The following is a 19567-nucleotide window of genomic DNA, read 5'->3' as shown; positions in this document are numbered from 1 at the left end:
GGGCCTCTTAGGGGTGGCGCTCGTCAGACGCGCCTCCAAGGCCCAGGCGGCAGCTGCGCCGGGAGCGTTCCCATCCGTTCCTCCCTCGGAGAAACACCAGAGAGTGGGACTCCCGCGCACAGTTCTGCACAGACACGGAGGAAAACAAGAGAGAGGATCCCTACATTAAGCGCGGCGGACGGGCGCTTGTGGAGAACAGTGAAAAAGCTTACAGCACCTGGTATTCCCAGGCGGTCTCCCGTCCAAGTACTAACCAGGCCCGACCCTGCTTGGCTTCCGAGATCAGACGAGATCGGGCGTGTTCAGGGTGGTATGGCCGTAAGCTGTCCAAGGTACCACGCATGGGCCTCTTAGGGGTGGCGCTCGTCAGACGCGCCTCCAAGGCCCAGGCGGCAGCTGCGCCGGGAGCGTTCCCATCCGTTCCTCCCTCGGAGAAACACCAGAGAGTGGGACTCCCGCGCACAGTTCTGCACAGACACGGAGGAAAACAAGAGAGAGCGCGGCGGACGGGCGCTTGTGGAGAAAAGTGAAAAAGCTTACAGCACCTGGTATTCCCAGGCGGTCTCCCGTCCAAGTACTAACCAGGCCCGACCCTGCTTGGCTTCCGAGATCAGACGAGATCGGGCGTGTTCAGGGTGGTATGGCCGCAAGCTGTCCAAGGTACCACGCATGGGCCTCTTAGGGGTGGCGCTCGTCAGACGCGCCTCCAAGGCCCAGGCGGCAGCTGCGCCGGGAGCGTTCCCATCCGTTCCTCCCTCGGAGAAACACCAGAGAGTGGGACTCCCGCGCACAGTTCTGCACAGACACGGACGAAAACAAGAGAGAGGATCCCTACGTTAAGCGCGGCGGACGGGCGCTTGTGGAGAAAAGTGAAAAAGCTTACAGCACCTGGTATTCCCAGGCGGTCTCCCGTCCAAGTACTAACCAGGCCCGACCCTGCTTGGCTTCCGAGATCAGACGAGATCGGGCGTGTTCAGGGTGGTATGGCCGTAAGCTGTCCAAGGTACCACGCATGGGCCTCTTAGGGGTGGCGCTCGTCAGACGCGCCTCCAAGGCCCAGGCGGCAGCTGCGCCGGGAGCGTTCCCATCCGTTCCTCCCTCGGAGAAACACCAGAGAGTGGGACTCCCGCGCACAGTTCTGCACAGACAAGGAGGAAAACAAGAGAGAGGATCCCTACGTTAAGCGCGGCGGACGGGCGCTTGTGGAGAAAAGTGAAAAAGCTTACAGCACCTGGTATTCCCAGGCGGTCTCCCGTCCAAGTACTAACCAGGCCCGACCCTGCTTGGCTTCCGAGATCAGACGAGATCGGGCGTGTTCAGGGTGGTATGGCCGTAAGCTGTCCAAGGTACCACGCATGGGCCTCTTAGGGGTGGCGCTCGTCAGACGCGCCTCCAAGGCCCAGGCGGCAGCTGCGCCGGGAGCGTTCCCATCCGTTCCTCCCTCGGAGAAACACCAGAGAGTGGGACTCCCGCGCACAGTTCTGCACAGACACGGAGGAAAACAAGAGAGAGGATCCCTACGTTAAGCGCGGCGGACGGGCGCTTGTGGAGAAAAGTGAAAAAGCTTACAGCACCTGGTATTCCCAGGCGGTCTCCCGTCCAAGTACTAACCAGGCCCGACCCTGCTTGGCTTCCGAGATCAGACGAGATCGGGCGTGTTCAGGGTGGTATGGCCGTAAGCTGTCCAAGGTACCACGCATGGGCCTCTTAGGGGTGGCGCTCGTCAGACGCGCCTCCAAGGCCCAGGCGGCAGCTGCGCCGGGAGCGTTCCCATCCGTTCCTCCCTCGGAGAAACACCAGAGAGTGGGACTCCCGCGCACAGTTCTGCACAGACACGGAGGAAAACAAGAGAGAGCGCGGCGGACGGGCGCTTGTGGAGAAAAGTGAAAAAGCTTACAGCACCTGGTATTCCCAGGCGGTCTCCCATCCAAGTACTAACCAGGCCCGACCCTGCTTGGCTTCCGAGATCAGACGAGATCGGGCGTGTTCAGGGTGGTATGGCCGCAAGCTGTCCAAGGTACCACGCATGGGCCTCTTAGGGGTGGCGCTCGTCAGACGCGCCTCCAAGGCCCAGGCGGCAGCTGCGCCGGGAGCGTTCCCATCCGTTCCTCCCTCGGAGAAACACCAGAGAGTGGGACTCCCGCGCACAGTTCTGCACAGACACGGAGGAAAACAAGAGAGAGGATCCCTACGTTAAGCGCGGCGGACGGGCGCTTGTGGAGAAAAGTGAAAAAGCTTACAGCACCTGGTATTCCCAGGCGGTCTCCCGTCCAAGTACTAACCAGGCCCGACCCTGCTTGGCTTCCGAGATCAGACGAGATCGGGCGTGTTCAGGGTGGTATGGCCGTAAGCTGTCCAAGGTACCACGCATGGGCCTCTTAGGGGTGGCGCTCGTCAGACGCGCCTCCAAGGCCCAGGCGGCAGCTGCGCCGGGAGCGTTCCCATCCGTTCCTCCCTCGGAGAAACACCAGAGAGTGGGACTCCCGCGCACAGTTCTGCACAGACACGGAGGAAAACAAGAGAGAGCGCGGCGGACGGGCGCTTGTGGAGAAAAGTGAAAAAGCTTACAGCACCTGGTATTCCCAGGCGGTCTCCCGTCCAAGTACTAACCAGGCCTGACCCTGCTTGGCTTCCGAGATCAGACGAGATCGGGCGTGTTCAGGGTGGTATGGCCGTAAGCTGTCCAAGGTACCACACATGGGCCTCTTAGGGGTGGCGCTCGTCAGACGCGCCTCCAAGGCCCAGGCGGCAGCTGCGCCGGGAGCGTTCCCATCCGTTCCTCCCTCGGAGAAACACCAGAGAGTGGGACTCCCGCGCACAGTTCTGCACAGACACGGAGGAAAACAAGAGAGAGCGCGGCGGACGGGCGCTTGTGGAGAAAAGTGAAAAAGCTTACAGCACCTGGTATTCCCAGGCGGTCTCCCGTCCAAGTACTAACCAGGCCCGACCCTGCTTGGCTTCCGAGATCAGACGAGATCGGGCGTGTTCAGGGTGGTATGGCCGCAAGCTGTCCAAGGTACCACGCATGGGCCTCTTAGGGGTGGCGCTCGTCAGACGCGCCTCCAAGGCCCAGGCGGCAGCTGCGCCGGGAGCGTTCCCATCCGTTCCTCCCTCGGAGAAACACCAGAGAGTGGGACTCCCGCGCACAGTTCTGCACAGACACGGAGGAAAACAAGAGAGAGCGCGGCGGACGGGCGCTTGTGGAGAAAAGTGAAAAAGCTTACAGCACCTGGTATTCCCAGGCGGTCTCCCGTCCAAGTACTAACCAGGCCCGACCCTGCTTGGCTTCCGAGATCAGACGAGATCGGGCGTGTTCAGGGTGGTATGGCCGTAAGCTGTCCAAGGTACCACGCATGGGCCTCTTAGGGGTGGCGCTCGTCAGACACGCCTCCAAGGCCCAGGCGGCAGCTGCGCCGGGAGCGTTCCCATCCGTTCCTCCCTCGGAGAAACACCAGAGAGTGGGACTCCCGCGCACAGTTCTGCACAGACACGGAGGAAAACAAGAGAGAGGATCCCTACGTTAAGCGCGGCGGACGGGCGCTTGTGGAGAAAAGTGAAAAAGCTTACAGCACCTGGTATTCCCAGGCGGTCTCCCGTCCAAGTACTAACCAGGCCCGACCCTGCTTGGCTTCCGAGATCAGACGAGATCGGGCGTGTTCAGGGTGGTATGGCCGTAAGCTGTCCAAGGTACCACGCATGGGCCTCTTAGGGGTGGCGCTCGTCAGACGCGCCTCCAAGGCCCAGGCGGCAGCTGCGCCGGGAGCGTTCCCATCCGTTCCTCCCTCGGAGAAACACCAGAGAGTGGGACTCCCGCGCACAGTTCTGCACAGACACGGAGGAAAACAAGAGAGAGGATCCCTACGTTAAGCGCGGCGGACGGGCGCTTGTGGAGAAAAGTGAAAAAGCTTACAGCACCTGGTATTCCCAGGCGGTCTCCCGTCCAAGTACTAACCAGGCCCGACCCTGCTTGGCTTCCGAGATCAGACGAGATCGGGCGTGTTCAGGGTGGTATGGCCGTAAGCTGTCCAAGGTACCACGCATGGGCCTCTTAGGGGTGGCGCTCGTCAGACGCGCCTCCAAGGCCCAGGCGGCAGCTGCGCCGGGAGCGTTCCCATCCGTTCCTCCCTCGGAGAAACACCAGAGAGTGGGACTCCCGCGCACAGTTCTGCACAGACACGGAGGAAAACAAGAGAGAGCGCGGCGGACGGGCGCTTGTGGAGAAAAGTGAAAAAGCTTACAGCACCTGGTATTCCCAGGCGGTCTCCCGTCCAAGTACTAACCAGGCCCGACCCTGCTTGGCTTCCGAGATCAGGCGTGTTCAGGGTGGTATGGCCGTAAGCTGTCCAAGGTACCACGCATGGGCCTCTTAGGGGTGGCGCTCGTCAGACGCGCCTCCAAGGCCCAGGCGGCAGCTGCGCCGGGAGCGTTCCCATCCGTTCCTCCCTCGGAGAAACACCAGAGAGTGGGACTCCCGCGCACAGTTCTGCACAGACACGGAGGAAAACAAGAGAGAGGATCCCTACGTTAAGCGCGGCGGACGGGCGCTTGTGGAGAAAAGTGAAAAAGCTTACAGCACCTGGTATTCCCAGGCGGTCTCCCGTCCAAGTACTAACCAGGCCCGACCCTGCTTGGCTTCCGAGATCAGACGAGATCGGGCGTGTTCAGGGTGGTATGGCCGTAAGCTGTCCAAGGTACCACGCATGGGCCTCTTAGGGGTGGCGCTCGTCAGACGCGCCTCCAAGGCCCAGGCGGCAGCTGCGCCGGGAGCGTTCCCATCCGTTCCTCCCTCGGAGAAACACCAGAGAGTGGGACTCCCGCGCACAGTTCTGCACAGACACGGAGGAAAACAAGAGAGAGGATCCCTACGTTAAGCGCGGCGGACGGGCGCTTGTGGAGAAAAGTGAAAAAGCTTACAGCACCTGGTATTCCCAGGCGGTCTCCCGTCCAAGTACTAACCAGGCCCGACCCTGCTTGGCTTCCGAGATCAGACGAGATCGGGCGTGTTCAGGGTGGTATGGCCGTAAGCTGTCCAAGGTACCACGCATGGGCCTCTTAGGGGTGGCGCTCGTCAGACGCGCCTCCAAGGCCCAGGCGGCAGCTGCGCCGGGAGCGTTCCCATCCGTTCCTCCCTCGGAGAAACACCAGAGAGTGGGACTCCCGCGCACAGTTCTGCACAGACACGGAGGAAAACAAGAGAGAGGATCCCTACGTTAAGCGCGGCGGACGGGCGCTTGTGGAGAAAAGTGAAAAAGCTTACAGCACCTGGTATTCCCAGGCGGTCTCCCGTCCAAGTACTAACCAGGCCCGGCCCTGCTTGGCTTCCGAGATCAGACGAGATCGGGCGTGTTCAGGGTGGTATGGCCGTAAGCTGTCCAAGGTACCACGCATGGGCCTCTTAGGGGTGGCGCTCGTCAGACGCGCCTCCAAGGCCCAGGCGGCAGCTGCGCCGGGAGCGTTCCCATCCGTTCCTCCCTCGGAGAAACACCAGAGAGTGGGACTCCCGCGCACAGTTCTGCACAGACACGGAGGAAAACAAGAGAGAGCGCGGCGGACGGGCGCTTGTGGAGAAAAGTGAAAAAGCTTACAGCACCTGGTATTCCCAGGCGGTCTCCCGTCCAAGTACTAACCAGGCCCGACCCTGCTTGGCTTCCGAGATCAGGCGTGTTCAGGGTGGTATGGCCGTAAGCTGTCCAAGGTACCACGCATGGGCCTCTTAGGGGTGGCGCTCGTCAGACGCGCCTCCAAGGCCCAGGCGGCAGCTGCGCCGGGAGCGTTCCCATCCGTTCCTCCCTCGGAGAAACACCAGAGAGTGGGACTCCCGCGCACAGTTCTGCACAGACACGGAGGAAAACAAGAGAGAGGATCCCTACGTTAAGCGCGGCGGACGGGCGCTTGTGGAGAAAAGTGAAAAAGCTTACAGCACCTGGTATTCCCAGGCGGTCTCCCGTCCAAGTACTAACCAGGCCCGACCCTGCTTGGCTTCCGAGATCAGACGAGATCGGGCGTGTTCAGGGTGGTATGGCCGTAAGCTGTCCAAGGTACCACGCATGGGCCTCTTAGGGGTGGCGCTCGTCAGACGCGCCTCCAAGGCCCAGGCGGCAGCTGCGCCGGGAGCGTTCCCATCCGTTCCTCCCTCGGAGAAACACCAGAGAGTGGGACTCCCGCGCACAGTTCTGCACAGACACGGAGGAAAACAAGAGAGAGCGCGGCGGACGGGCGCTTGTGGAGAAAAGTGAAAAAGCTTACAGCACCTGGTATTCCCAGGCGGTCTCCCGTCCAAGTACTAACCAGGCCCGACCCTGCTTGGCTTCCGAGATCAGGCGTGTTCAGGGTGGTATGGCCGTAAGCTGTCCAAGGTACCACGCATGGGCCTCTTAGGGGTGGCGCTCGTCAGACGCGCCTCCAAGGCCCAGGCGGCAGCTGCGCCGGGAGCGTTCCCATCCGTTCCTCCCTCGGAGAAACACCAGAGAGTGGGACTCCCGCGCACAGTTCTGCACAGACACGGAGGAAAACAAGAGAGAGGATCCCTACGTTAAGCGCGGCGGACGGGCGCTTGTGGAGAAAAGTGAAAAAGCTTACAGCACCTGGTATTCCCAGGCGGTCTCCCGTCCAAGTACTAACCAGGCCCGACCCTGCTTGGCTTCCGAGATCAGACGAGATCGGGCATGTTCAGGGTGGTATGGCCGTAAGCTGTCCAAGGTACCACGCATGGGCCTCTTAGGGGTGGCGCTCGTCAGACGCGCCTCCAAGGCCCAGGCGGCAGCTGCGCCGGGAGCGTTCCCATCCGTTCCTCCCTCGGAGAAACACCAGAGAGTGGGACTCCCGCGCACAGTTCTGCACAGACACGGAGGAAAACAAGAGAGAGCGCGGCGGACGGGCGCTTGTGGAGAAAAGTGAAAAAGCTTACAGCACCTGGTATTCCCAGGCGGTCTCCCGTCCAAGTACTAACCAGGCCCGACCCTGCTTGGCTTCCGAGATCAGACGAGATCGGGCGTGTTCAGGGTGGTATGGCCGTAAGCTGTCCAAGGTACCACGCATGGGCCTCTTAGGGGTGGCGCTCGTCAGACGCGCCTCCAAGGCCCAGGCGGCAGCTGCGCCGGGAGCGTTCCCATCCGTTCCTCCCTCGGAGAAACACCAGAGAGTGGGACTCCCGCGCACAGTTCTGCACAGACACGGAGGAAAACAAGAGAGAGGATCCCTACGTTAAGCGCGGCGGACGGGCGCTTGTGGAGAAAAGTGAAAAAGCTTACAGCACCTGGTATTCCCAGGCGGTCTCCCGTCCAAGTACTAACCAGGCCCGACCCTGCTTGGCTTCCGAGATCAGACGAGATCGGGCGTGTTCAGGGTGGTATGGCCGTAAGCTGTCCAAGGTACCACGCATGGGCCTCTTAGGGGTGGCGCTCGTCAGACGCGCCTCCAAGGCCCAGGCGGCAGCTGCGCCGGGAGCGTTCCCATCCGTTCCTCCCTCGGAGAAACACCAGAGAGTGGGACTCCCGCGCACAGTTCTGCACAGACACGGAGGAAAACAAGAGAGAGGATCCCTACGTTAAGCGCGGCGGACGGGCGCTTGTGGAGAAAAGTGAAAAAGCTTACAGCACCTGGTATTCCCAGGCGGTCTCCCGTCCAAGTACTAACCAGGCCCGACCCTGCTTGGCTTCCGAGATCAGACGAGATCGGGCGTGTTCAGGGTGGTATGGCCGTAAGCTGTCCAAGGTACCACGCATGGGCCTCTTAGGGGTGGCGCTCGTCAGACGCGCCTCCAAGGCCCAGGCGGCAGCTGCGCCGGGAGCGTTCCCATCCGTTCCTCCCTCGGAGAAACACCAGAGAGTGGGACTCCCGCGCACAGTTCTGCACAGACACGGAGGAAAACAAGAGAGAGCGCGGCGGACGGGCGCTTGTGGAGAAAAGTGAAAAAGCTTACAGCACCTGGTATTCCCTGGCGGTCTCCCGTCCAAGTACTAACCAGGCCCGACCCTGCTTGGCTTCCGAGATCAGGCGTGTTCAGGGTGGTATGGCCGTAAGCTGTCCAAGGTACCACGCATGGGCCTCTTAGGGGTGGCGCTCGTCAGACGCGCCTCCAAGGCCCAGGCGGCAGCTGCGCCGGGAGCGTTCCCATCCGTTCCTCCCTCGGAGAAACACCAGAGAGTGGGACTCCCGCGCACAGTTCTGCACAGACACGGAGGAAAACAAGAGAGAGGATCCCTACGTTAAGCGCGGCGGACGGGCGCTTGTGGAGAAAAGTGAAAAAGCTTACAGCACCTGGTATTCCCAGGCGGTCTCCCGTCCAAGTACTAACCAGGCCCGACCCTGCTTGGCTTCCGAGATCAGACGAGATCGGGCGTGTTCAGGGTGGTATGGCCGTAAGCTGTCCAAGGTACCACGCATGGGCCTCTTAGGGGTGGCGCTCGTCAGACGCGCCTCCAAGGCCCAGGCGGCAGCTGCGCCGGGAGCGTTCCCATCCGTTCCTCCCTCGGAGAAACACCAGAGAGTGGGACTCCCGCGCACAGTTCTGCACAGACACGGAGGAAAACAAGAGAGAGCGCGGCGGACGGGCGCTTGTGGAGAAAAGTGAAAAAGCTTACAGCACCTGGTATTCCCAGGCGGTCTCCCGTCCAAGTACTAACCAGGCCCCACCCTGCTTGGCTTCCGAGATCAGACGAGATCGGGCGTGTTCAGGGTGGTATGGCCGTAAGCTGTCCAAGGTACCACGCATGGGCCTCTTAGGGGTGGCGCTCGTCAGACGCGCCTCCAAGGCCCAGGCGGCAGCTGCGCCGGGAGCGTTCCCATCCGTTCCTCCCTCGGAGAAACACCAGAGAGTGGGACTCCCGCGCACAGTTCTGCACAGACACGGAGGAAAACAAGAGAGAGGATCCCTACGTTAAGCGCGGCGGACGGGCGCTTGTGGAGAAAAGTGAAAAAGCTTACAGCACCTGGTATTCCCAGGCGGTCTCCCGTCCAAGTACTAACCAGGCCCGACCCTGCTTGGCTTCCGAGATCAGACGAGATCGGGCGTGTTCAGGGTGGTATGGCCGTAAGCTGTCCAAGGTACCACGCATGGGCCTCTTAGGGGTGGCGCTCGTCAGACGCGCCTCCAAGGCCCAGGCGGCAGCTGCGCCGGGAGCGTTCCCATCCGTTCCTCCCTCGGAGAAACACCAGAGAGTGGGACTCCCGCGCACAGTTCTGCACAGACACGGAGGAAAACAAGAGAGAGGATCCCTACGTTAAGCGCGGCGGACGGGCGCTTGTGGAGAAGAGTGAAAAAGCTTACATCACCTGGTATTCCCAGGCGGTCTCCCGTCCAAGTACTAACCAGGCCAGACCCTGCTTGGCTTACGAGATCAGACGAGATCGGGCGTGTTCAGGGTGGTATGGCCGTAAGCTGTCCAAGGTACCACGCATGGGCCTCTTAGGGGTGGCGCTCGTCAGACGCGCCTCCAAGGCCCAGGCGGCAGCTGCGCCGGGAGCGTTCCCATCCGTTCCTCCCTCGGAGAAACACCAGAGAGTGGGACTCCCGCGCACAGTTCTGCACAGACACGGAGGAAAACAAGAGAGAGGATCCCTACGTTAAGCGCGGCGGACGGGCGCTTGTGGAGAAAAGTGAAAAAGCTTACAGCACCTGGTATTCCCAGGCGGTCTCCCGTCCAAGTACTAACCAGGCCCGACCCTGCTTGGCTTCCGAGATCAGACGAGATCGGGCGTGTTCAGGGTGGTATGGCCGTAAGCTGTCCAAGGTACCACGCATGGGCCTCTTAGGGGTGGCGCTCGTCAGACGCGCCTCCAAGGCCCAGGCGGCAGCTGCGCCGGGAGCGTTCCCATCCGTTCCTCCCTCGGAGAAACACCAGAGAGTGGGACTCCCGCGCACAGTTCTGCACAGACACGGAGGAAAACAAGAGAGAGGATCCCTACGTTAAGCGCGGCGGACGGGCGCTTGTGGAGAAAAGTGAAAAAGCTTACAGCACCTGGTATTCCCAGGCGGTCTCCCGTCCAAGTACTAACCAGGCCCGACCCTGCTTGGCTTCCGAGATCAGACGAGATCGGGCGTGTTCAGGGTGGTATGGCCGTAAGCTGTCCAAGGTACCACGCATGGGCCTCTTAGGGGTGGCGCTCGTCAGACGCGCCTCCAAGGCCCAGGCGGCAGCTGCGCCGGGAGCGTTCCCATCCGTTCCTCCCTCGGAGAAACACCAGAGAGTGGGACTCCCGCGCACAGTTCTGCACAGACACGGAGGAAAACAAGAGAGAGCGCGGCGGACGGGCGCTTGTGGAGAAAAGTGAAAAAGCTTACAGCACCTGGTATTCCCAGGCGGTCTCCCGTCCAAGTACTAACCAGGCCCGACCCTGCTTGGCTTCCGAGATCAGACGAGATCGGGCGTGTTCAGGGTGGTATGGCCGTAAGCTGTCCAAGGTACCACGCATGGGCCTCTTAGGGGTGGCGCTCGTCAGACGCGCCTCCAAGGCCCAGGCGGCAGCTGCGCCGGGAGCGTTCCCATCCGTTCCTCCCTCGGAGAAACACCAGAGAGTGGGACTCCCGCGCACAGTTCTGCACAGACACGGAGGAAAACAAGAGAGAGGATCCCTACGTTAAGCGCGGCGGACGGGCGCTTGTGGAGAAAAGTGAAAAAGCTTACAGCACCTGGTATTCCCAGGCGGTCTCCCGTCCAAGTACTAACCAGGCCCGACCCTGCTTGGCTTCCGAGATCAGACGAGATCGGGCGTGTTCAGGGTGGTATGGCCGTAAGCTGTCCAAGGTACCACGCATGGGCCTCTTAGGGGTGGCGCTCGTCAGACGCGCCTCCAAGGCCCAGGCGGCAGCTGCGCCGGGAGCGTTCCCATCCGTTCCTCCCTCGGAGAAACACCAGAGAGTGGGACTCCCGCGCACAGTTCTGCACAGACACGGAGGAAAACAAGAGAGAGGATCCCTACGTTAAGCGCGGCGGACGGGCGCTTGTGGAGAAAAGTGAAAAAGCTTACAGCACCTGGTATTCCCAGGCGGTCTCCCGTCCAAGTACTAACCAGGCCCGACCCTGCTTGGCTTCCGAGATCAGACGAGATCGGGCGTGTTCAGGGTGGTATGGCCGTAAGCTGTCCAAGGTACCACGCATGGGCCTCTTAGGGGTGGCGCTCGTCAGACGCGCCTCCAAGGCCCAGGCGGCAGCTGCGCCGGGAGCGTTCCCATCCGTTCCTCCCTCGGAGAAACACCAGAGAGTGGGACTCCCGCGCACAGTTCTGCACAGACACGGAGGAAAACAAGAGAGAGCGCGGCGGACGGGCGCTTGTGGAGAAAAGTGAAAAAGCTTACAGCACCTGGTATTCCCAGGCGGTCTCCCGTCCAAGTACTAACCAGGCCCGACCCTGCTTGGCATCCGAGATCAGACGAGATCGGGCGTGTTCAGGGTGGTATGGCCGTAAGCTGTCCAAGGTACCACGCATGGGCCTCTTAGGGGTGGCGCTCGTCAGACGCGCCTCCAAGGCCCAGGCGGCAGCTGCGCCGGGAGCGTTCCCATCCGTTCCTCCCTCGGAGAAACACCAGAGAGTGGGACTCCCGCGCACAGTTCTGCACAGACACGGAGGAAAACAAGAGAGAGCGCGGCGGACGGGCGCTTGTGGAGAAAAGTGAAAAAGCTTACAGCACCTGGTATTCCCAGGCGGTCTCCCGTCCAAGTACTAACCAGGCCCGACCCTGCTTGGCTTCCGAGATCAGACGAGATCGGGCGTGTTCAGGGTGGTATGGCCGTAAGCTGTCCAAGGTACCACGCATGGGCCTCTTAGGGGTGGCGCTCGTCAGACGCGCCTCCAAGGCCCAGGCGGCAGCTGCGCCGGGAGCGTTCCCATCCGTTCCTCCCTCGGAGAAACACCAGAGAGTGGGACTCCCGCGCACAGTTCTGCACAGACACGGAGGAAAACAAGAGAGAGCGCGGCGGACGGGCGCTGGTGGAGAAAAGTGAAAAAGCTTACAGCACCTGGTATTCCCAGGCGGTCTCCCGTCCAAGTACTAACCAGGCCCGACCCTGCTTGGCATCCGAGATCAGACGAGATCGGGCGTGTTCAGGGTGGTATGGCCGTAAGCTGTCCAAGGTACCACGCATGGGCCTCTTAGGGGTGGCGCTCGTCAGACGCGCCTCCAAGGCCCAGGCGGCAGCTGCGCCGGGAGCGTTCCCATCCGTTCCTCCCTCGGAGAAACACCAGAGAGTGGGACTCCCGCGCACAGTTCTGCACAGACACGGAGGAAAACAAGAGAGAGCGCGGCGGACGGGCGCTTGTGGAGAAAAGTGAAAAAGCTTACAGCACCTGGTATTCCCAGGCGGTCTCCCGTCCAAGTACTAACCAGGCCCGACCCTGCTTGGCTTCCGAGATCAGACGAGATCGGGCGTGTTCAGGGTGGTATGGCCGTAAGCTGTCCAAGGTACCACGCATGGGCCTCTTAGGGGTGGCGCTCGTCAGACGCGCCTCCAAGGCCCAGGCGGCAGCTGCGCCGGGAGCGTTCCCATCCGTTCCTCCCTCGGAGAAACACCAGAGAGTGGGACTCCCGCGCACAGTTCTGCACAGACACGGAGGAAAACAAGAGAGAGCGCGGCGGACGGGCGCTTGTGGAGAAAAGTGAAAAAGCTTACAGCACCTGGTATTCCCAGGCGGTCTCCCGTCCAAGTACTAACCAGGCCCGACCCTGCTTGGCTTCCGAGATCAGACGAGATCGGGCGTGTTCAGGGTGGTAAGGCCGTAAGCTGTCCAAGGTACCACGCATGGGCCTCTTAGGGGTGGCGCTCGTCAGACGCGCCTCCAAGGCCTAGGCGGCAGCTGCGCCGGGAGCGTTCCCATCCGTTCCTCCCTCGGAGAAACACCAGAGAGTGGGACTCCCGCGCACAGTTCTGCACAGACACGGAGGAAAACAAGAGAGAGGATCCCTACGTTAAGCGCGGCGGACGGGCGCTTATGGAGAAAAGTGAAAAAGCTTACAGCACCTGGTATTCCCAGGCGGTCTCCCGTCCAAGTACTAACCAGGCCCGACCCTGCTTGGCTTCCGAGTTCAGACGAGATCGGGCGTGTTCAGGGTGGTATGGCCGTAAGCTGTCCAAGGTACCACGCATGGGCCTCTTAGGGGTGGCGCTCGTCAGACGCGCCTCCAAGGCCCAGGCGGCAGCTGCGCCGGGAGCGTTCCCATCCGTTCCTCCCTCGGAGAAACACCAGAGAGTGGGACTCCCGCGCACAGTTCTGCACAGACACGGAGGAAAACAAGAGAGAGCGCGGCGGACGGGCGCTTGTGGAGAAAAGTGAAAAAGCTTACAGCACCTGGTATTCCCAGGCGGTCTCCCGTCCAAGTACTAACCAGGCCCGACCCTGCTTGGCTTCCGAGATCAGACGAGATCGGGCGTGTTCAGGGTGGTATGGCCGTAAGCTGTCCAAGGTACCACGCATGGGCCTCTTAGGGGTGGCGCTCGTCAGACGCGCCTCCAAGGCCCAGGCGGCAGCTGCGCCGGGAGCGTTCCCATCCGTTCCTCCCTCGGAGAAACACCAGAGAGTGGGACTCCCGCGCACAGTTCTGCACAGACACGGAGGAAAACAAGAGAGAGGATCCCTACGTTAAGCGCGGCGGACGGGCGCTTGTGGAGAAAAGTGAAAAAGCTTACAGCACCTGGTATTCCCAGGCGGTCTCCCGTCCAAGTACTAACCAGGCCCGGCCCTGCTTGGCTTCCGAGATCAGACGAGATCGGGCGTGTTCAGGGTGGTATGGCCGTAAGCTGTCCAAGGTACCACGCATGGGCCTCTTAGGGGTGGCGCTCGTCAGACGCGCCTCCAAGGCCCAGGCGGCAGCTGCGCCGGGAGCGTTCCCATCCGTTCCTCCCTCGGAGAAACACCAGAGAGTGGGACTCCCGCGCACAGTTCTGCACAGACACGGAGGAAAACAAGAGAGAGGATCCCTACGTTAAGCGCGGCGGACGGGCGCTTGTGGAGAAAAGTGAAAAAGCTTACAGCACCTGGTATTCCCAGGCGGTCTCCCGTCCAAGTACTAACCAGGCCCGACCCTGCTTGGCTTCCGAGATCAGACGAGATCGGGCGTGTTCAGGGTGGTATGGCCGTAAGCTGTCCAAGGTACCACGCATGGGCCTCTTAGGGGTGGCGCTCGTCAGACGCGCCTCCAAGGCCCAGGCGGCAGCTGCGCCGGGAGCGTTCCCATCCGTTCCTCCCTCGGAGAAACACCAGAGAGTGGGACTCCCGCGCACAGTTCTGCACAGACACGGAGGAAAACAAGAGAGAGGATCCCTACGTTAAGCGCGGCGGACGGGCGCTTGTGGAGAAAAGTGAAAAAGCTTACAGCACCTGGTATTCCCAGGCGGTCTCCCGTCCAAGTACTAACCAGGCCCGGCCCTGCTTGGCTTCCGAGATCAGACGAGATCGGGCGTGTTCAGGGTGGTATGGCCGTAAGCTGTCCAAGGTACCACGCATGGGCCTCTTAGGGGTGGCGCTCGTCAGACGCGCCTCCAAGGCCCAGGCGGCAGCTGCGCCGGGAGCGTTCCCATCCGTTCCTCCCTCGGAGAAACACCAGAGAGTGGGACTCCCGCGCACAGTTCTGCACAGACACGGAGGAAAACAAGAGAGAGGATCCCTACGTTAAGCGCGGCGGACGGGCGCTTGTGGAGAAAAGTGAAAAAGCTTACAGCACCTGGTATTCCCAGGCGGTCTCCCGTCCAAGTACTAACCAGGCCCGACCCTGCTTGGCTTCCGAGATCAGACGAGATCGGGCGTGTTCAGGGTGGTATGGCCGTAAGCTGTCCAAGGTACCACGCATGGGCCTCTTAGGGGTGGCGCTCGTCAGACGCGCCTCCAAGGCCCAGGCGGCAGCTGCGCCGGGAGCGTTCCCATCCGTTCCTCCCTCGGAGAAACACCAGAGAGTGGGACTCCCGCGCACAGTTCTGCACAGACACGGAGGAAAACAAGAGAGAGGATCCCTACGTTAAGCGCGGCGGACGGGCGCTTGTGGAGAAAAGTGAAAAAGCTTACAGCACCTGGTATTCCCAGGCGGTCTCCCGTCCAAGTACTAACCAGGCCCGACCCTGCTTGGCTTCCGAGATCAGACGAGATCGGGCGTGTTCAGGGTGGTATGGCCGTAAGCTGTCCAAGGTACCACGCATGGGCCTCTTAGGGGTGGCGCTCGTCAGACGCGCCTCCAAGGCCCAGGCGGCAGCTGCGCCGGGAGCGTTCCCATCCGTTCCTCCCTCGGAGAAACACCAGAGAGTGGGACTCCCGCGCACAGTTCTGCACAGACACGGAGGAAAACAAGAGAGAGGATCCCTACGTTAAGCGCGGCGGACGGGCGCTTGTGGAGAAAAGTGAAAAAGCTTACAGCACCTGGTATTCCCAGGCGGTCTCCCGTCCAAGTACTAACCAGGCCCGACCCTGCTTGGCTTCCGAGATCAGATGAGATCGGGCGTGTTCAGGGTGGTATGGCCGTAAGCTGTCCAAGGTACCACGCATGGGCCTCTTAGGGGTGGCGCTCGTCAGACGCGCCTCCAAGGCCCAGGCGGCAGCTGCGCCGGGAGCGTTCCCATCCGTTCCTCCCTCGGAGAAACACCAGAGAGTGGGACTCCCGCGCACAGTTCTGCACAGACACGGAGGAAAACAAGAGAGAGGATCCCTACGTTAAGCGCGGCGGACGGGCGCTTGTGGAGAAAAGTGAAAAAGCTTACAGCACCTGGTATTCCCAGGCGGTCTCCCGTCCAAGTACTAACCAGGCCCGGCCCTGCTTGGCTTCCGAGATCAGACGAGATCGGGCGTGTTCAGGGTGGTATGGCCGTAAGCTGTCCAAGGTACCACGCATGGGCCTCTTAGGGGTGGCGCTCGTCAGACGCGCCTCCAAGGCCCAGGCGGCAGCTGCGCCGGGAGCGTTCCCATCCGTTCCTCCCTCGGTAAAACACCAGAGAGTGGGACTCCCGCGCACAGTTCTGCACAGACACGGAGGAAAACAAGAGAGAGGATCCCTACGTTAAGCGCGGCGGACGGGCGCTTGTGGAGAAAAGTGAAAAAGCTTACAGCACCTGGTATTCCCAGGCGGTCTCCCGTCCAAGTACTAACCAGGCCCGACCCTGCTTGGCTTCCGAGATCAGACGAGATCGGGCGTGTTCAGGGTGGTATGGCCGTAAGCTGTCCAAGGTACCACGCATGGGCCTCTTAGGGGTGGCGCTCGTCAGACGCGCCTCCAAGGCCCAGGCGGCAGCTGCGCCGGGAGCGTTCCCATCCGTTCCTCCCTCGGAGAAACACCAGAGAGTGGGACTCCCGCGCACAGTTCTGCACAGACACGGAGGAAAACAAGAGAGAGGATCCCTACGTTAAGCGCGGCGGACGGGCGCTTGTGGAGAAAAGTGAAAAAGCTTACAGCACCTGGTATTCCCAGGCGGTCTCCCGTCCAAGTACTAACCAGGCCCGACCCTGCTTGGCTTCCGAGATCAGACGAGATCGGGCGTGTTCAGGGTGGTATGGCCGTAAGCTGTCCAAGGTACCACGCATGGGCCTCTTAGGGGTGGCGCTCGTCAGACGCGCCTCCAAGGCCCAGGCGGCAGCTGCGCCGGGAGCGTTCCCATCCGTTCCTCCCTCGGAGAAACACCAGAGAGTGGGACTCCCGCGCACAGTTCTGCACAGACACGGAGGAAAACAAGAGAGAGGATCCCTACGTTAAGCGCGGCGGACGGGCGCTTGTGGAGAAAAGTGAAAAAGCTTACAGCACCTGGTATTCCCAGGCGGTCTCCCGTCCAAGTACTAACCAGGCCCGACCCTGCTTGGCTTCCGAGATCAGACGAGATCGGGCGTGTTCAGGGTGGTATGGCCGTAAGCTGTCCAAGGTACCACGCATGGGCCTCTTAGGGGTGGCGCTCGTCAGACGCGCCTCCAAGGCCCAGGCGGCAGCTGCGCCGGGAGCGTTCCCATCCGTTCCTCCCTCGGAGAAACACCAGAGAGTGGGACTCCCGCGCACAGTTCTGCACAGACACGGAGGAAAACAAGAGAGAGCGCGGCGGACGGGCGCTTGTGGAGAAAAGTGAAAAAGCTTACAGCACCTGGTATTCCCAGGCGGTCTCCCGTCCAAGTACTAACCAGGCCCGACCCTGCTTGGCTTCCGAGATCAGACGAGATCGGGCGTGTTCAGGGTGGTATGGCCGTAAGCTGTCCAAGGTACCACGCATGGGCCTCTTAGGGGTGGCGCTCGTCAGACGCGCCTCCAAGGCCCAGGCGGCAGCTGCGCCGGGAGCGTTCCCATCCGTTCCTCCCTCGGAGAAACACCAGAGAGTGGGACTCCCGCGCACAGTTCTGCACAGACACGGAGGAAAACAAGAGAGAGGATCCCTACGTTAAGCGCGGCGGACGGGCGCTTGTGGAGAAAAGTGAAAAAGCTTACAGCACCTGGTATTCCCAGGCGGTCTCCCGTCCAAGTACTAACCAGGCCCGGCCCTGCTTGGCTTCCGAGATCAGACGAGATCGGGCGTGTTCAGGGTGGTATGGCCGTAAGCTGTCCAAGGTACCACGCATGGGCCTCTTAGGGGTGGCGCTCGTCAGACGCGCCTCCAAGGCCCAGGCGGCAGCTGCGCCGGGAGCGTTCCCATCCGTTCCTCCCTCGGAGAAACACCAGAGAGTGGGACTCCCGCGCACAGTTCTGCACAGACACGGAGGAAAACAAGAGAGAGGATCCCTACGTTAAGCGCGGCGGACGGGCGCTTGTGGAGAAAAGTGAAAAAGCTTACAGCACCTGGTATTCCCAGGCGGTCTCCCGTCCAAGTACTAACCAGGCCCGACCCTGCTTGGCTTCCGAGATCAGACGAGATCGGGCGTGTTCAGGGTGGTATGGCCGTAAGCTGTCCAAGGTACCACGCATGGGCCTCTTAGGGGTGGCGCTCGTCAGACGCGCCTCCAAGGCCCAGGCGGCAGCTGCGCCGGGAGCGTTCCCATCCGTTCCTCCCTCGGAGAAACACCAGAGAGTGGGACTCCCGCGCACAGTTCTGCACAGACACGGAGGAAAACAAGAGAGAGGATCCCTACGTTAAGCGCGGCGGACGGGCGCTTGTGGAGAAAAGTGAAAAAGCTTACAGCACCTGGTATTCCCAGGCGGTCTCCCGTCCAAGTACTAACCAGGCCCGACCCTGCTTGGCTTCCGAGATCAGACGAGATCGGGCGTGTTCAGGGTGGTATGGCCGTAAGCTGTCCAAGGTACCACGCATGGGCCTCTTAGGGGTGGCGCTCGTCAGACGCGCCTCCAAGGCCCAGGCGGCAGCTGCGCCGGGAGCGTTCCCATCCGTTCCTCCCTCGGAGAAACACCAGAGAGTGGGACTCCCGCGCACAGTTCTGCACAGACACGGAGGAAAACAAGAGAGAGGATCCCTACGTTAAGCGCGGCGGACGGGCGCTTGTGGAGAAAAGTGAAAAAGCTTACAGCACCTGGTATTCCCAGGCGGTCTCCCGTCCAAGTACTAACCAGGCCCGACCCTGCTTGGCTTCCGAGATCAGACGAGATCGGGCGTGTTCAGGGTGGTATGGCCGTAAGCTGTCCAAGGTACCACGCATGGGCCTCTTAGGGGTGGCGCTCGTCAGACGCGCCTCCAAGGCCCAGGCGGCAGCTGCGCCGGGAGCGTTCCCATCCGTTCCTCCCTCGGAGAAACACCAGAGAGTGGGACTCCCGCGCACAGTTCTGCACAGACACGGAGGAAAACAAGAGAGAGGATCCCTACGTTAAGCGCGGCGGACGGGCGCTTGTGGAGAAAAGTGAAAAAGCTTACAGCACCTGGTATTCCCAGGCGGTCTCCCGTCCAAGTACTAACCAGGCCCGGCCCTGCTTGGCTTCCGAGATCAGACGAGATCGGGCGTGTTCAGGGTGGTATGGCCGTAAGCTGTCCAAGGTACCACGCATGGGCCTCTTAGGGGTGGCGCTCGTCAGACGCGCCTCCAAGGCCCAGGCGGCAGCTGCGCCGGGAGCGTTCCCATCCGTTCCTCCCTCGGAGAAACACCAGAGAGTGGGACTCCCGCGCACAGTTCTGCACAGACACGGAGGAAAACAAGAGAGAGGATCCCTACGTTAAGCGCGGCGGACGGGCGCTTGTGGAGAAAAGTGAAAAAGCTTACAGCACCTGGTATTCCCAGGCGGTCTCCCGTCCAAGTACTAACCAGGCCCCACCCTGCTTGGCTTCCGAGATCAGACGAGATCGGGCGTGTTCAGGGTGGTATGGCCGTAAGCTGTCCAAGGTACCACGCATGGGCCTCTTAGGGGTGGCGCTCGTCAGACGCGCCTCCAAGGCCCAGGCGGCAGCTGCGCCGGGAGCGTTCCCATCCGTTCCTCCCTCGGAGAAACACCAGAGAGTGGGACTCCCGCGCACAGTTCTGCACAGACACGGAGGAAAACAAGAGAGAGGATCCCTACGTTAAGCGCGGCGGACGGGCGCTTGTGGAGAAAAGTGAAAAAGCTTACAGCACCTGGTATTCCCAGGCGGTCTCCCGTCCAAGTACTAACCAGGCCCGACCCTGCTTGGCTTCCGAGATCAGACGAGATCGGGCGTGTTCAGGGTGGTATGGCCGTAAGCTGTCCAAGGTACCACGC

At 61.4% G+C, this 19567-nt stretch overlaps 53 non-coding genes and 5 pseudogenes across 53 annotated transcripts; all 58 read right to left on the bottom strand.

Moving 5' to 3' along the window:
* Nucleotides 1-205: 205 nt before the first annotated feature.
* LOC122977494 lies at nt 206-324 on the bottom strand. Its single transcript, XR_006401721.1, has one exon. It is a non-coding gene; the product is annotated as a 5S ribosomal RNA (ribosomal RNA).
* A 209-nt stretch (nt 325-533) lies between these two features.
* On the bottom strand, nt 534-652 carry LOC122977826. The gene has a single exon (XR_006402041.1). It is a non-coding gene; the product is annotated as a 5S ribosomal RNA (ribosomal RNA).
* A 224-nt stretch (nt 653-876) lies between these two features.
* On the bottom strand, nt 877-995 carry LOC122977493. Its single transcript, XR_006401720.1, has one exon. It is a non-coding gene; the product is annotated as a 5S ribosomal RNA (ribosomal RNA).
* A 224-nt stretch (nt 996-1219) lies between these two features.
* Nucleotides 1220-1338, bottom strand: LOC122977492. Its single transcript, XR_006401719.1, has one exon. It is a non-coding gene; the product is annotated as a 5S ribosomal RNA (ribosomal RNA).
* A 224-nt stretch (nt 1339-1562) lies between these two features.
* LOC122977491 lies at nt 1563-1681 on the bottom strand. The gene has a single exon (XR_006401718.1). It is a non-coding gene; the product is annotated as a 5S ribosomal RNA (ribosomal RNA).
* A 209-nt stretch (nt 1682-1890) lies between these two features.
* On the bottom strand, nt 1891-2009 carry LOC122978371. Its single transcript, XR_006402533.1, has one exon. It is a non-coding gene; the product is annotated as a 5S ribosomal RNA (ribosomal RNA).
* A 224-nt stretch (nt 2010-2233) lies between these two features.
* LOC122977489 lies at nt 2234-2352 on the bottom strand. The gene has a single exon (XR_006401717.1). It is a non-coding gene; the product is annotated as a 5S ribosomal RNA (ribosomal RNA).
* Nucleotides 2353-2561: 209 nt separating this feature from the next.
* On the bottom strand, nt 2562-2680 carry LOC122978007. The gene has a single exon (XR_006402218.1). It is a non-coding gene; the product is annotated as a 5S ribosomal RNA (ribosomal RNA).
* Nucleotides 2681-2889: 209 nt separating this feature from the next.
* Nucleotides 2890-3008, bottom strand: LOC122977825. Its single transcript, XR_006402040.1, has one exon. It is a non-coding gene; the product is annotated as a 5S ribosomal RNA (ribosomal RNA).
* Nucleotides 3009-3217: 209 nt separating this feature from the next.
* LOC122977488 lies at nt 3218-3336 on the bottom strand. Its single transcript, XR_006401716.1, has one exon. It is a non-coding gene; the product is annotated as a 5S ribosomal RNA (ribosomal RNA).
* Nucleotides 3337-3560: 224 nt separating this feature from the next.
* Nucleotides 3561-3679, bottom strand: LOC122977487. Its single transcript, XR_006401715.1, has one exon. It is a non-coding gene; the product is annotated as a 5S ribosomal RNA (ribosomal RNA).
* Nucleotides 3680-3903: 224 nt separating this feature from the next.
* On the bottom strand, nt 3904-4022 carry LOC122977486. Its single transcript, XR_006401714.1, has one exon. It is a non-coding gene; the product is annotated as a 5S ribosomal RNA (ribosomal RNA).
* A 209-nt stretch (nt 4023-4231) lies between these two features.
* LOC122978161 lies at nt 4232-4340 on the bottom strand (annotated as a pseudogene).
* Nucleotides 4341-4564: 224 nt separating this feature from the next.
* LOC122977484 lies at nt 4565-4683 on the bottom strand. Its single transcript, XR_006401712.1, has one exon. It is a non-coding gene; the product is annotated as a 5S ribosomal RNA (ribosomal RNA).
* Nucleotides 4684-4907: 224 nt separating this feature from the next.
* Nucleotides 4908-5026, bottom strand: LOC122977483. The gene has a single exon (XR_006401711.1). It is a non-coding gene; the product is annotated as a 5S ribosomal RNA (ribosomal RNA).
* Nucleotides 5027-5250: 224 nt separating this feature from the next.
* On the bottom strand, nt 5251-5369 carry LOC122977788. Its single transcript, XR_006402005.1, has one exon. It is a non-coding gene; the product is annotated as a 5S ribosomal RNA (ribosomal RNA).
* A 209-nt stretch (nt 5370-5578) lies between these two features.
* On the bottom strand, nt 5579-5687 carry LOC122978160 (annotated as a pseudogene).
* A 224-nt stretch (nt 5688-5911) lies between these two features.
* Nucleotides 5912-6030, bottom strand: LOC122977482. The gene has a single exon (XR_006401710.1). It is a non-coding gene; the product is annotated as a 5S ribosomal RNA (ribosomal RNA).
* A 209-nt stretch (nt 6031-6239) lies between these two features.
* Nucleotides 6240-6348, bottom strand: LOC122978159 (annotated as a pseudogene).
* Nucleotides 6349-6572: 224 nt separating this feature from the next.
* Nucleotides 6573-6691, bottom strand: LOC122977835. Its single transcript, XR_006402050.1, has one exon. It is a non-coding gene; the product is annotated as a 5S ribosomal RNA (ribosomal RNA).
* Nucleotides 6692-6900: 209 nt separating this feature from the next.
* On the bottom strand, nt 6901-7019 carry LOC122977481. The gene has a single exon (XR_006401709.1). It is a non-coding gene; the product is annotated as a 5S ribosomal RNA (ribosomal RNA).
* A 224-nt stretch (nt 7020-7243) lies between these two features.
* LOC122977480 lies at nt 7244-7362 on the bottom strand. The gene has a single exon (XR_006401708.1). It is a non-coding gene; the product is annotated as a 5S ribosomal RNA (ribosomal RNA).
* A 224-nt stretch (nt 7363-7586) lies between these two features.
* LOC122977479 lies at nt 7587-7705 on the bottom strand. Its single transcript, XR_006401707.1, has one exon. It is a non-coding gene; the product is annotated as a 5S ribosomal RNA (ribosomal RNA).
* Nucleotides 7706-7914: 209 nt separating this feature from the next.
* Nucleotides 7915-8023, bottom strand: LOC122978168 (annotated as a pseudogene).
* Nucleotides 8024-8247: 224 nt separating this feature from the next.
* On the bottom strand, nt 8248-8366 carry LOC122977478. The gene has a single exon (XR_006401706.1). It is a non-coding gene; the product is annotated as a 5S ribosomal RNA (ribosomal RNA).
* Nucleotides 8367-8575: 209 nt separating this feature from the next.
* Nucleotides 8576-8694, bottom strand: LOC122977755. Its single transcript, XR_006401972.1, has one exon. It is a non-coding gene; the product is annotated as a 5S ribosomal RNA (ribosomal RNA).
* Nucleotides 8695-8918: 224 nt separating this feature from the next.
* LOC122977477 lies at nt 8919-9037 on the bottom strand. The gene has a single exon (XR_006401705.1). It is a non-coding gene; the product is annotated as a 5S ribosomal RNA (ribosomal RNA).
* A 224-nt stretch (nt 9038-9261) lies between these two features.
* Nucleotides 9262-9380, bottom strand: LOC122978149 (annotated as a pseudogene).
* Nucleotides 9381-9604: 224 nt separating this feature from the next.
* Nucleotides 9605-9723, bottom strand: LOC122977476. Its single transcript, XR_006401704.1, has one exon. It is a non-coding gene; the product is annotated as a 5S ribosomal RNA (ribosomal RNA).
* Nucleotides 9724-9947: 224 nt separating this feature from the next.
* Nucleotides 9948-10066, bottom strand: LOC122977475. Its single transcript, XR_006401703.1, has one exon. It is a non-coding gene; the product is annotated as a 5S ribosomal RNA (ribosomal RNA).
* Nucleotides 10067-10275: 209 nt separating this feature from the next.
* On the bottom strand, nt 10276-10394 carry LOC122977472. Its single transcript, XR_006401701.1, has one exon. It is a non-coding gene; the product is annotated as a 5S ribosomal RNA (ribosomal RNA).
* A 224-nt stretch (nt 10395-10618) lies between these two features.
* LOC122977471 lies at nt 10619-10737 on the bottom strand. The gene has a single exon (XR_006401700.1). It is a non-coding gene; the product is annotated as a 5S ribosomal RNA (ribosomal RNA).
* A 224-nt stretch (nt 10738-10961) lies between these two features.
* Nucleotides 10962-11080, bottom strand: LOC122977470. The gene has a single exon (XR_006401699.1). It is a non-coding gene; the product is annotated as a 5S ribosomal RNA (ribosomal RNA).
* Nucleotides 11081-11289: 209 nt separating this feature from the next.
* LOC122977945 lies at nt 11290-11408 on the bottom strand. The gene has a single exon (XR_006402159.1). It is a non-coding gene; the product is annotated as a 5S ribosomal RNA (ribosomal RNA).
* A 209-nt stretch (nt 11409-11617) lies between these two features.
* On the bottom strand, nt 11618-11736 carry LOC122977469. The gene has a single exon (XR_006401698.1). It is a non-coding gene; the product is annotated as a 5S ribosomal RNA (ribosomal RNA).
* Nucleotides 11737-11945: 209 nt separating this feature from the next.
* LOC122977943 lies at nt 11946-12064 on the bottom strand. Its single transcript, XR_006402156.1, has one exon. It is a non-coding gene; the product is annotated as a 5S ribosomal RNA (ribosomal RNA).
* A 209-nt stretch (nt 12065-12273) lies between these two features.
* Nucleotides 12274-12392, bottom strand: LOC122977468. The gene has a single exon (XR_006401697.1). It is a non-coding gene; the product is annotated as a 5S ribosomal RNA (ribosomal RNA).
* Nucleotides 12393-12601: 209 nt separating this feature from the next.
* On the bottom strand, nt 12602-12720 carry LOC122977907. The gene has a single exon (XR_006402121.1). It is a non-coding gene; the product is annotated as a 5S ribosomal RNA (ribosomal RNA).
* A 224-nt stretch (nt 12721-12944) lies between these two features.
* Nucleotides 12945-13063, bottom strand: LOC122978394. Its single transcript, XR_006402556.1, has one exon. It is a non-coding gene; the product is annotated as a 5S ribosomal RNA (ribosomal RNA).
* A 209-nt stretch (nt 13064-13272) lies between these two features.
* Nucleotides 13273-13391, bottom strand: LOC122977467. Its single transcript, XR_006401696.1, has one exon. It is a non-coding gene; the product is annotated as a 5S ribosomal RNA (ribosomal RNA).
* A 224-nt stretch (nt 13392-13615) lies between these two features.
* Nucleotides 13616-13734, bottom strand: LOC122977787. The gene has a single exon (XR_006402004.1). It is a non-coding gene; the product is annotated as a 5S ribosomal RNA (ribosomal RNA).
* A 224-nt stretch (nt 13735-13958) lies between these two features.
* Nucleotides 13959-14077, bottom strand: LOC122977466. The gene has a single exon (XR_006401695.1). It is a non-coding gene; the product is annotated as a 5S ribosomal RNA (ribosomal RNA).
* A 224-nt stretch (nt 14078-14301) lies between these two features.
* On the bottom strand, nt 14302-14420 carry LOC122977786. The gene has a single exon (XR_006402003.1). It is a non-coding gene; the product is annotated as a 5S ribosomal RNA (ribosomal RNA).
* A 224-nt stretch (nt 14421-14644) lies between these two features.
* LOC122977465 lies at nt 14645-14763 on the bottom strand. Its single transcript, XR_006401694.1, has one exon. It is a non-coding gene; the product is annotated as a 5S ribosomal RNA (ribosomal RNA).
* A 224-nt stretch (nt 14764-14987) lies between these two features.
* Nucleotides 14988-15106, bottom strand: LOC122977464. Its single transcript, XR_006401693.1, has one exon. It is a non-coding gene; the product is annotated as a 5S ribosomal RNA (ribosomal RNA).
* Nucleotides 15107-15330: 224 nt separating this feature from the next.
* On the bottom strand, nt 15331-15449 carry LOC122978419. Its single transcript, XR_006402579.1, has one exon. It is a non-coding gene; the product is annotated as a 5S ribosomal RNA (ribosomal RNA).
* A 224-nt stretch (nt 15450-15673) lies between these two features.
* LOC122977785 lies at nt 15674-15792 on the bottom strand. The gene has a single exon (XR_006402002.1). It is a non-coding gene; the product is annotated as a 5S ribosomal RNA (ribosomal RNA).
* A 224-nt stretch (nt 15793-16016) lies between these two features.
* Nucleotides 16017-16135, bottom strand: LOC122977463. Its single transcript, XR_006401692.1, has one exon. It is a non-coding gene; the product is annotated as a 5S ribosomal RNA (ribosomal RNA).
* Nucleotides 16136-16359: 224 nt separating this feature from the next.
* Nucleotides 16360-16478, bottom strand: LOC122977461. The gene has a single exon (XR_006401690.1). It is a non-coding gene; the product is annotated as a 5S ribosomal RNA (ribosomal RNA).
* A 224-nt stretch (nt 16479-16702) lies between these two features.
* On the bottom strand, nt 16703-16821 carry LOC122977460. The gene has a single exon (XR_006401689.1). It is a non-coding gene; the product is annotated as a 5S ribosomal RNA (ribosomal RNA).
* A 209-nt stretch (nt 16822-17030) lies between these two features.
* On the bottom strand, nt 17031-17149 carry LOC122977459. The gene has a single exon (XR_006401688.1). It is a non-coding gene; the product is annotated as a 5S ribosomal RNA (ribosomal RNA).
* A 224-nt stretch (nt 17150-17373) lies between these two features.
* Nucleotides 17374-17492, bottom strand: LOC122977783. The gene has a single exon (XR_006402000.1). It is a non-coding gene; the product is annotated as a 5S ribosomal RNA (ribosomal RNA).
* A 224-nt stretch (nt 17493-17716) lies between these two features.
* Nucleotides 17717-17835, bottom strand: LOC122977457. Its single transcript, XR_006401687.1, has one exon. It is a non-coding gene; the product is annotated as a 5S ribosomal RNA (ribosomal RNA).
* Nucleotides 17836-18059: 224 nt separating this feature from the next.
* On the bottom strand, nt 18060-18178 carry LOC122977456. Its single transcript, XR_006401686.1, has one exon. It is a non-coding gene; the product is annotated as a 5S ribosomal RNA (ribosomal RNA).
* A 224-nt stretch (nt 18179-18402) lies between these two features.
* Nucleotides 18403-18521, bottom strand: LOC122977455. Its single transcript, XR_006401685.1, has one exon. It is a non-coding gene; the product is annotated as a 5S ribosomal RNA (ribosomal RNA).
* Nucleotides 18522-18745: 224 nt separating this feature from the next.
* On the bottom strand, nt 18746-18864 carry LOC122977782. Its single transcript, XR_006401999.1, has one exon. It is a non-coding gene; the product is annotated as a 5S ribosomal RNA (ribosomal RNA).
* Nucleotides 18865-19088: 224 nt separating this feature from the next.
* On the bottom strand, nt 19089-19207 carry LOC122977754. Its single transcript, XR_006401971.1, has one exon. It is a non-coding gene; the product is annotated as a 5S ribosomal RNA (ribosomal RNA).
* Nucleotides 19208-19431: 224 nt separating this feature from the next.
* Nucleotides 19432-19550, bottom strand: LOC122977454. Its single transcript, XR_006401684.1, has one exon. It is a non-coding gene; the product is annotated as a 5S ribosomal RNA (ribosomal RNA).
* Between the last annotated feature and the right edge of the window lie 17 nt (nt 19551-19567).

The sequence above is a fragment of the Thunnus albacares genome, chromosome 24, assembly GCF_914725855.1.
Source record: "Thunnus albacares chromosome 24, fThuAlb1.1, whole genome shotgun sequence".
NCBI lineage: Eukaryota > Metazoa > Chordata > Actinopteri > Scombriformes > Scombridae > Thunnus > Thunnus albacares.
Note: the sequence above shows the minus strand (reverse complement) of the source record. Positions and strands in the feature narration are given on the sequence as shown.